Raw genomic sequence first — 8,901 nt, 5'->3', positions numbered from 1 at the left:
CACGTAAACGAAGCAAATATAACAGTTTTTATAACATTTCGAAAGTAAGATTAAAAAGAGTGGAAGAAGTAAAAGATTTTGGCGTCTTAATCGACTCAGAGTTGAGATTTAAAAACCATATAAATAATACGATTAAAGTAAGTCTAAAAATGTTGGGTTTTATTAATCGTAATACAAAAGAATTTACGTCTGTATTAGCTCTCAAAACTTTGTATAGTATGTTAGTTCGTAGTCATATTGATTACTGTTCCTCTGTTTGGTATCCTCTTTACCAGAACGACATACAACGTATTGAAAATATACAGAAGAGATTTATCCGTAAACTATCCTTCATTACTGGAATACATAATTCGATTAAAAGCTATGATGACCGTCTGCGATATTTTAACCTTCTCCAATTGCATAAGCGTAGTGATCTTCTTAGGGTTCTATTTCTTTATAAACTATTAAATGAGCGAACTGACTGTCCGTTCCTTCTTTCTCGAATAAATATCACCGCTCCTAGAGTTAACGCAAGGATAAGCAATTTTAAGCCCTTATGTACGAGTCACTATAAAGCCAAGTACTTATCTAATTCTCCGCTGAATCGAGCCATGAAATGCTATAACTCTTTGTTTCAAAATGTTGATATTGACCTATTTTCTGACACGATAGGAAAATTCAAGAAAAATGTCTCGATAGCATTATGTAATATTAAGTAATTTTTGTCTTTTTTTTTGTATATTATTATCCATTATCTCTTAGTCACATGTTAATATAGTTTATAGCTTGCATTATACCGAATTTGTAAAGAAGTAATGTAACTTTTACTGTAAGATATGTTTTTTTTTTTTTTTTGTAAGGACGTTAGCGCGTCTGACTTAATTGTAATGTTGTGCAGACCTATAATTTAAGTGCATATTTTTAAACGTTTTCTTATTGTCTTATTAATATTAGATTAATTTTTATGTACTTAGTTGGTATGCCTTTTTAAATAAATAAATAAATAAATAAATAAATAAATAAAGAAAAAGAAGGTCCTTGTATGGCAACTCTCCTTTATTTGAAAGTTTTTCTTTTTACTTTTAGTACATATTGTTAAAGCGGCCACCATTATACATATTCCGTAAAAAAAATAAATTTCTATGTATTAAGGTTCCAGAAATAGAGCTCTATGTCAGACAAACGAACGGACAGCTTAGAAATAGGGTTCCGTTTTAAACTTTAGGTATGGAACCCTAAAAAGTTATATAATATCAAAAACATTCCGAATTTCTGACAAATGTCATGAGAAAAAAACTAGATGTTACGGCTAATGTGCCTAAATCAGTTAAAACGCAGATTAGCTTGTCCATTACCTAAAGTACAAAACGAGATTGTATCAATTTTCACCCCTTGACGTCGACCCGTGCATGCCATGATGCGTCGTCGTGTCATGAATTTACGACAAACATTGTATATTTTCACGAAACAATATCGCTTTGCGGCACGATGTCGCTATGTGTCACGATACGTCGTCGTGTCGTAAAAAGGCATGTGTTTTAGCCCTAAGAACAAGTCTGAAAAGATGTTTCGAATTTTAACTACATAGTTAATCTGCATATTTTCTAGCTAATCTTAAGTCTAGTTAATGTGTATGCTAACGTATTCTACAATCTAACGGTAACATACACAATATACAATAACTGTCGTGAGGTTTAGCAACTGTCACCGCATTATAAAATAATAATAAGTTTGTTTCCAAGGAAACAAGTGTTTAGGCAAAGGAGATGTTTCATTTTCGGCCATCTTATGTACATTATAACTAAAAAACACGAATAATTTGCATAATTGAAGAAAAATACACATATATTTTGATAACCTAAAGTATTCGTGTTTAAAAATATTTAAAATAAGCAATCCTCATTGAAATATTAAATATGGCGGAATACTGTCAATGTCAAGTTTTCAAAACTGTCGATGTCGGGAACCTATGTGTACCCCACACATAGGTTACTATACTCTTTGGATGTCGGTAATTCTGTATTTCGCTGTTTTTGTCGTAAAGTTATTGTTACCTTAGTACTTTACAACCTGGCTTTTGTTTTGGGTATCCCCTCATTATTTCTGAACTTAATTAATTATTTATAATAATAATAACAAAACCACCTTTTAAATAGTATCTGGTTTTATAGATGTAAGTGACATGTCAAATTAAAAAAGAAGAAGTTGTCAATTTGATATGCGTAAAAGTGGATATATACATATTATAATAGTGGACTCCAATGTAAACGTTGAATAAATATGTAGGTACTGATGAGAAGATTCCATTTTAATCCTGAATATGTTTCTGCTCTGTGCTGCTTACGATTATTGTGATTCTACCTTACTTGTTTACCCAGCTTATGTTTTATGGACTCTTGTGATTTTCGTGCGATCGCTGTGGATTGTGTTGACAAGGATTCAATATCATCAGGTAAAATATACATCAGTTGTTGTATTAATCGTGAAATAATCGTAAATAATTTTAAACTACAGAAGCTAATCTTTTTACATTTCTCTTTTTTAGATAATTACATTAGCAAGACATGGACATTCTTGGGATGACAAAATAATCAGTTATTATTGCAACTGCATCGCTGGGCAACGAACCGTACTCGTAGGTAGTTGCGCTCACATTATGCCCATTGTTTGATGTTTGGGCTGAGCTCGTCACAGGATGAAAATATTGATAAGGGAAGATATTTAAAATGAATAAATAATGTATTTAAGTGAAGAGTAAGTAAAATATGATCAAATGTGTACTTAAAGTTGTTTTATTTACACACTTAAATGTTTTAACTAAAATAAATTGGTATAGAAGTACATATTTTGGTATGTTTGTTTTAAGTCAAGATTTATGAAAGTAAATATAATTAATGTTTATCAAATATAGGCCTTGTTTCTCAATTCACACAATACAATGTTTATATATCTACGCCCATTCGCGTAAAAAAATATATTAAAAAGTATATAATGTATATAGTAAGTTAAAATAGAATGACAGATGACATTATTACGGTAATCACTACCGCCATGATGTTTTTCCACTGTTGTGTTGCAAGTTTAAGTGTAAATCATTGTTTTTTAACAATTAAACGAACATGATTTGAAGAAAATTAACCCCCTTCTTTGCAAGTTTTCTTAATTTTTAATATAGTCTACAAAAGGTGGCCGGGAGCCCATACATTTTGAAACATCTCCTTTCGGCCTTATTGAGCATAAATAAATGTCTATGAAAATATTTTTTATATGTAAGCACATAAAAAATTATAATGTTCACAATAGAAAATCCCTAATAACTTCTAAACGGATTACCCTAATTACACAATTCCTTTTGCCCTATCCGTTTTAGACATAAACCTACCAAATGGCATTAAAGACAAACCAATATATATACGAACAAAAAATCATGTTTTCAACTTACGTAATATTAGGTACGTAACATTTCAACGCAATATTACAAAAATTTAGTTAAGTTCGTTTCAAATGATTCGAAATAGGAAACTGTTATATAAATCGAGCTTAGATATCCACTTTATAACATATTCTTGCCATGATCACCAAAAATATCAGCTCCTAGTGGCTTGATAATTGATAGCTATAAAAAAACGAAAATCCACAGTTTAACGTTGAATTTAAACAACCGTCCATTGCACAATTAGGGTATTTTATTTTGCTCCATTGCTTGTACAAAACAGTTACAAACGCGTGTCAGAAATGAACTGACAGTCGCGCACGTATGCGCTCGAGTCCCCCCGAGATAACGAGTCGGTAAGTGGTGTCTACGTGTGCGTTACTTCAGCCCACTTTGTATGAAGATTTACTTCTGTTAGTTTTTATTTTGTGTTAGTACCTACCCGGAAAATACGTGGAAATTATTATAAGAAACCTTTTTAATATAAATAATTTTAAGTATGAATTTGTTAGCGGTGAGTAAACTTACTGAAAAAGGATTTACTGTTAATTTTGAAAAACGGTTGCACTATTAGTAACTCTATGGATATTATCATCGCAACTGGCCACAACGTAAATGGTATATATAAATTTAAACAATTTGTCAAATCACCGATATGTAATTTGACAATGTCAAATAAATATTGGCATAGAAGACTAGCCCATATTAATCCGGAATATATGCGAATTTTAAAGAATATTATGACTGGTCTTGATAATGTGAACATTACCGACGGATATGACGACTAGTAAGAAACCATTTCCAAACCTCTGAACGCGAACGAACGATATACTGGAGATCGTACATACAGATTTATGTAGTCCCATGGAAGCTAGTTCACTCAACGGTTCAAGGTACATGTTATTATTTATCGACTATTATTCTCGAATGACACGATGAATGTTTATTTTCTAAAACATAAGAGTGAGTCTTTAAGAAATTTAAAAAATATAAAGTGTTGAAAAAGGAACTAGCAAGTCGAACAAATGTATGAGATCAGATGGTGGGACGACATTTTGTAATAGAGCTTTCAATATTTTCTTATCAACAAATGGAATTCTACATTAGAAGGCGATACTGTATACCCCTAAACAAATTGTTGTGGTTGAAACAGCTAACAGAACTATTATTGTATATGCGACAAGTCTAAAACTGATGTTATCATTATTAAATAAATATTTCATTTCATTTCAGAAGTCAGAAGTCTATTATAAATTGAAACTAATTTGAGCAAGAGCAGTAAATACTGTGGTTTATATCAAAAACCGGAGTCCGACGAAGTCAGTGAAAGATTACCAATGATTTTTGTCGGATATTCAGAAGAAAGTAAGGGATGTCGATTATTTAATACGAAGACACGTTAAATCCCAATAAATAAATAAATAAATAAATCACAATCAGTAGAGATGTTTTAGAATGTTTTTCCTGAGGATAACGGGCATAATTTCAGTTGTCAAAATAGTAACTTTTTTAGATTTAATTTATTGTCATGTTCGAATGAAAGTGATGATGAATGGCAAGATTATTTACATAACTACAAAGACTACCTAAACAATTTAATTGCCTTTAAAAAATCTGTTGTTGAGATTCAACTAGTGGAAGGTACCGGAAAGGAAAAGAGTAGAAATATCTACAAAAAGGAATGAGATGCCATCAAAAACAATGCTTGTAAAAAAATCCAAGTCTCGCCATTCAATTCTTCTACCGTAAAAAGTCTTGAGATCTATGTAATACCAAGCCGGTAATGTATGCAGTCCCTACTTAAGAGACCTTCTGTCTTAAGGTATTATCTCACTATCTAACCTAACAACATCTTATGGGACCATACCAATTTTAAAAATATTTTATGTTCTAAATAAATTGACGTGGCAATCGTACTTGTGTGATGCGATATGATAAGATGAAAACACAATGTGACTTGCAGTACGATTGCCACGTTAATTTATTTAGAACATAAAATATTTTTAAAATTGGTATGGTCCCATGAGATGTTGTTAGGTTAGATAGTGAGATAATACCTTAAGACAGAAGGTCTCTTAAGTAGGGACTGCATACATTACCGGCTTGGTATTACATAGATCTCAAGACTTTTTACGGTAGAAGAATTGAATGGCGAGACTTGGATTTTTTTACAAGCATTGTTTTTGATGGCATATTTTTTATTACAAACTATATAAAAGTCAGGTGAAGCCGAGGCGTTTGAAATATATATAATGAATATGAATTGTTCGGTAATAAGGTGTATCATAAGATAGTTTGACTAACTGTTTGTTTGGCTGGCTGGTATAAAATCATGATCAACTTTAATAGACCTTTTTCAGGTCATAGAAATTTTAGGTTGTGATTGATAAGGAGCCACATGTTATGTAAAACAGTTATAGTTTTAAATCTGACGATCGTGATGAGACAAAATTAGAATTGGACAAGATTATTAAAATCATGTCATGTCAAAGTATTTCAAAATTTTTAAATAAATCTGACCGTTCAAAGTAGGTAAAAATCGAATTCAAATATTCCGTTACATACATACAGGTCAAGTTAATAAAAGCGTGGCAAAAATAAAAGCGTGTTTAAAAAAAAACTTTTATCAGTTGTAGACACAAATAAGTATAGTTAAATAATGGCCGGTTTCTGAAGTCATTTTTCTTGGTAGGTAGTTTACGAGTATGTATTCAATCTATCGGAAACTATCCGTTTGATAACTACCTACGAAAAAAAAAATCCGCTTCCGAGGAACTCAATGTAAGACAAGGTCTGTTTAAACTCCGTTTAGATTAACGGACCATTTTAATGTGTTTATTCTTTCCATAACATTATTTGATTTTTTTTTAAAAACGACGTTTTGCGTATTCTAGCAAATCTTCCTTAGTATAATGCATAACTTTTACAGTAAAATAGCCCAAACTATAACTTCCTTATGGGAATCTTGATTTAAAACTTTTGGTGAAAAAAAAAAAAAAAGTTAAGCTTATTACACAATTGACAAGTATGTCGCTGACGTGAACGCATGGGTCCTTCGCTTTATTAATTAAATTTTGAAATTCATGCAATAGTATGTATTATTATAACATATAAATTCAATTTAATGTAATGAAATTTCTTTCGGACTTTCAAAAGTGGGTTATGTGGCCCTACTTTGAAAGAAATAATGTGAATTTGTGATAAATAACGTAAAAAATTGGGTTCATACAACTTATTACGTGTTGTACTTATTGTGTGACTTCATGGTTTGTTTACCATTATTTAGTCTTTAACTTTGATATCATTCATTTCAATATTCACGATATATTCACGATATATTATTATTTTGATACTGCTTCATTAGTTGATAAGACGTACGTTGGAAAGGCAACTATTTGTATAAAATAACATTGTAATAATTAAAAGAAGTACTAAGTAGTAATAAAATAATGTTATAATAGTATTTTGAGTCGCACAGATTCATTTAGTGGCCAACTATAGATCTATCAGTATCTATCTATCAGTATAACAGTTATTGAACAGGTTGTTGAGCATTCCGAAATGGACTAATAAGATACGTCGTTATTCTGATGCGTAACTTTATCGAATCAATAGTTGTTGGAGATTTAACTATTGGACTTAGAATCCAGACATAAGTAAAGTGGGCAGCTAGATGTTGTCATTACTGTAGGTGTAGGAAACTTTGTGGTTTGATTTTTATTTATCTGGAGTTAAGATGGATTAGTGCAGATGCCTCTAGCAGTGTAATGTTCGCGGGTGTCTCTTGGTGATGCATATGGTTGGGTTGACCCAAGGCATTGAGTACCTTGAAGACATTAAGTGAATATTGCATTTTTAGAGTAAATTTGAGTTGAGCACTGGCCGAATGTTATCGTAAGCAAGGTATAAAAACTGCGGTGATACATGACTAGAGTGATCCTATATGAACATCACCTAGTTATAACCGTGTTTTTTAATATTTAACAATGGTCTAATGCATTCGCTTCAATACCTGTCGCGCATATGACATTTATGTAAAGAGTCCTTATGAACTATGCCTGCAACAGAAATCCGTGGTGAACACTGTTGGGGCAGATTTATAACCTAGGTAATACACAACTAGTGTGATTCTATATGAACATCACCTAGTTTAAGCCTTGGTTCGGATCAACAGTTCGGGCCTTTTACATGCGAGTCGGTATTGCAAGAAAATGCGTATAGTTAAAGCCATGTTTTTGATAAACAGTTCGGGCCTCTTACGTGCGAGTCGGTATTACAAGAAAATGTGTAACTCTTCTGGACTTAGGCATTAAACAACTGGTTTTCTTTTGCAGCTCTTGCATCAGACCATACACGATCGAGGACGAACGTGTGAGCAGGACGGCCGAATGTTATCGTCGTTAATAAGAAGCTTGGATATTAACGATATCACATTTTTATAACGTTACATTAAAGTAATAAGTGACTCATTTGATACTACAGTTTAAAAACAGATGCGGGTAGGTGAAGTGGGGACGACACCTTGGCGGCGCTCGAATTAACAGAGAGCGACATTCTGGTTGGAGACTTCAGCAAGAGCAGTCGAATAACGGAGATACTTGTGTAGTTATAATACTTCTAATCACTAGTGTGAACTTACTTACGTATAATTGTTATATCGTTACTCTGTACCGTTTATGTGACTATATTATTACATGACTTCAAGACCTTCAAGACGAGTTTGATTTCAAAACTATTATATTATAAATGTCCACAGACTGTCAGATGAGTTAGACGGCTGTGAGAGGTCACCAGACTGTATTAAACACAAACATAGGGACCGGTCTTCTGTCACATGTGTCATTTTCAAAAGCGATATTTTTAAATTAAGGCCCTTAAACCTTACCAAATTTACAATGTGCCTACTTTTACCTTTGATAAGTACAATAGAAAGATACTTCACCGCCTTGAAATTGGATGAAGACACAAAACGGTGATTTGTCAGTTTTTGAATTCTTGATAATTAAAACACATTTTTAGAGAAAATGTACGGAAAAAAACTAATACTACGTAATTTTTAATATATGTAAATAAGTATTTCAAACATTTTAGGGATATTTTAGGACGGAGAGGGGGCAAAACTTTATTTACGCAACAAATACAATTCTCAAAGCTGGTTATACTTTCTTGTTAGGGGTGATTTATCTATGTATTTTACTTATCTAAGACTTTTTCACATAGTTTGAAACATTCCGGTGCTCGGCTTACGTCCGACTGAATTATTAAGGTACATTCTATTTTGGTTTCGCGCCAACTAATTATGACGAGCCGCGGCGAACCGTACGCACAGAAGTAATCCTTCGCAGAAACTTATTAAAATATTCTACAAATTTTGCATAAATTTAGTTATGTACACGTTCTGTGAAACCATAAAGGGTTGTATTATATTTGTACGCTGTAAATTTAGTTTTACTAAAGAACAGTTTTCAGGATTGCGTAGACAAATC

The 8,901-nt window shown here is 32.2% G+C and overlaps 1 long non-coding RNA gene across 1 annotated transcript; it reads left to right on the top strand.

Annotated features, from left to right (window-relative positions):
- Window positions 1–989: 989 nt before the first annotated feature.
- Window positions 990–4,854, top strand: LOC140757694 (uncharacterized). Its single transcript, XR_012104005.1, has 3 exons — window positions 990–2,434; window positions 2,528–4,308; window positions 4,649–4,854. It is a non-coding gene; the product is annotated as an uncharacterized LOC140757694 (long non-coding RNA).
- Window positions 4,855–8,901: the final 4,047 nt, after the last annotated feature.

This window comes from Epargyreus clarus, unplaced genomic scaffold (genome assembly GCF_041222505.1).
Source record: "Epargyreus clarus isolate Ecla_fem2 unplaced genomic scaffold, WU_Ecla_fem_2.2 ptg000004l, whole genome shotgun sequence".
In the NCBI taxonomy this organism is placed as follows: domain Eukaryota; kingdom Metazoa; phylum Arthropoda; class Insecta; order Lepidoptera; family Hesperiidae; genus Epargyreus; species Epargyreus clarus.
This window is presented reverse-complemented; position numbering and strand designations above follow the sequence as displayed.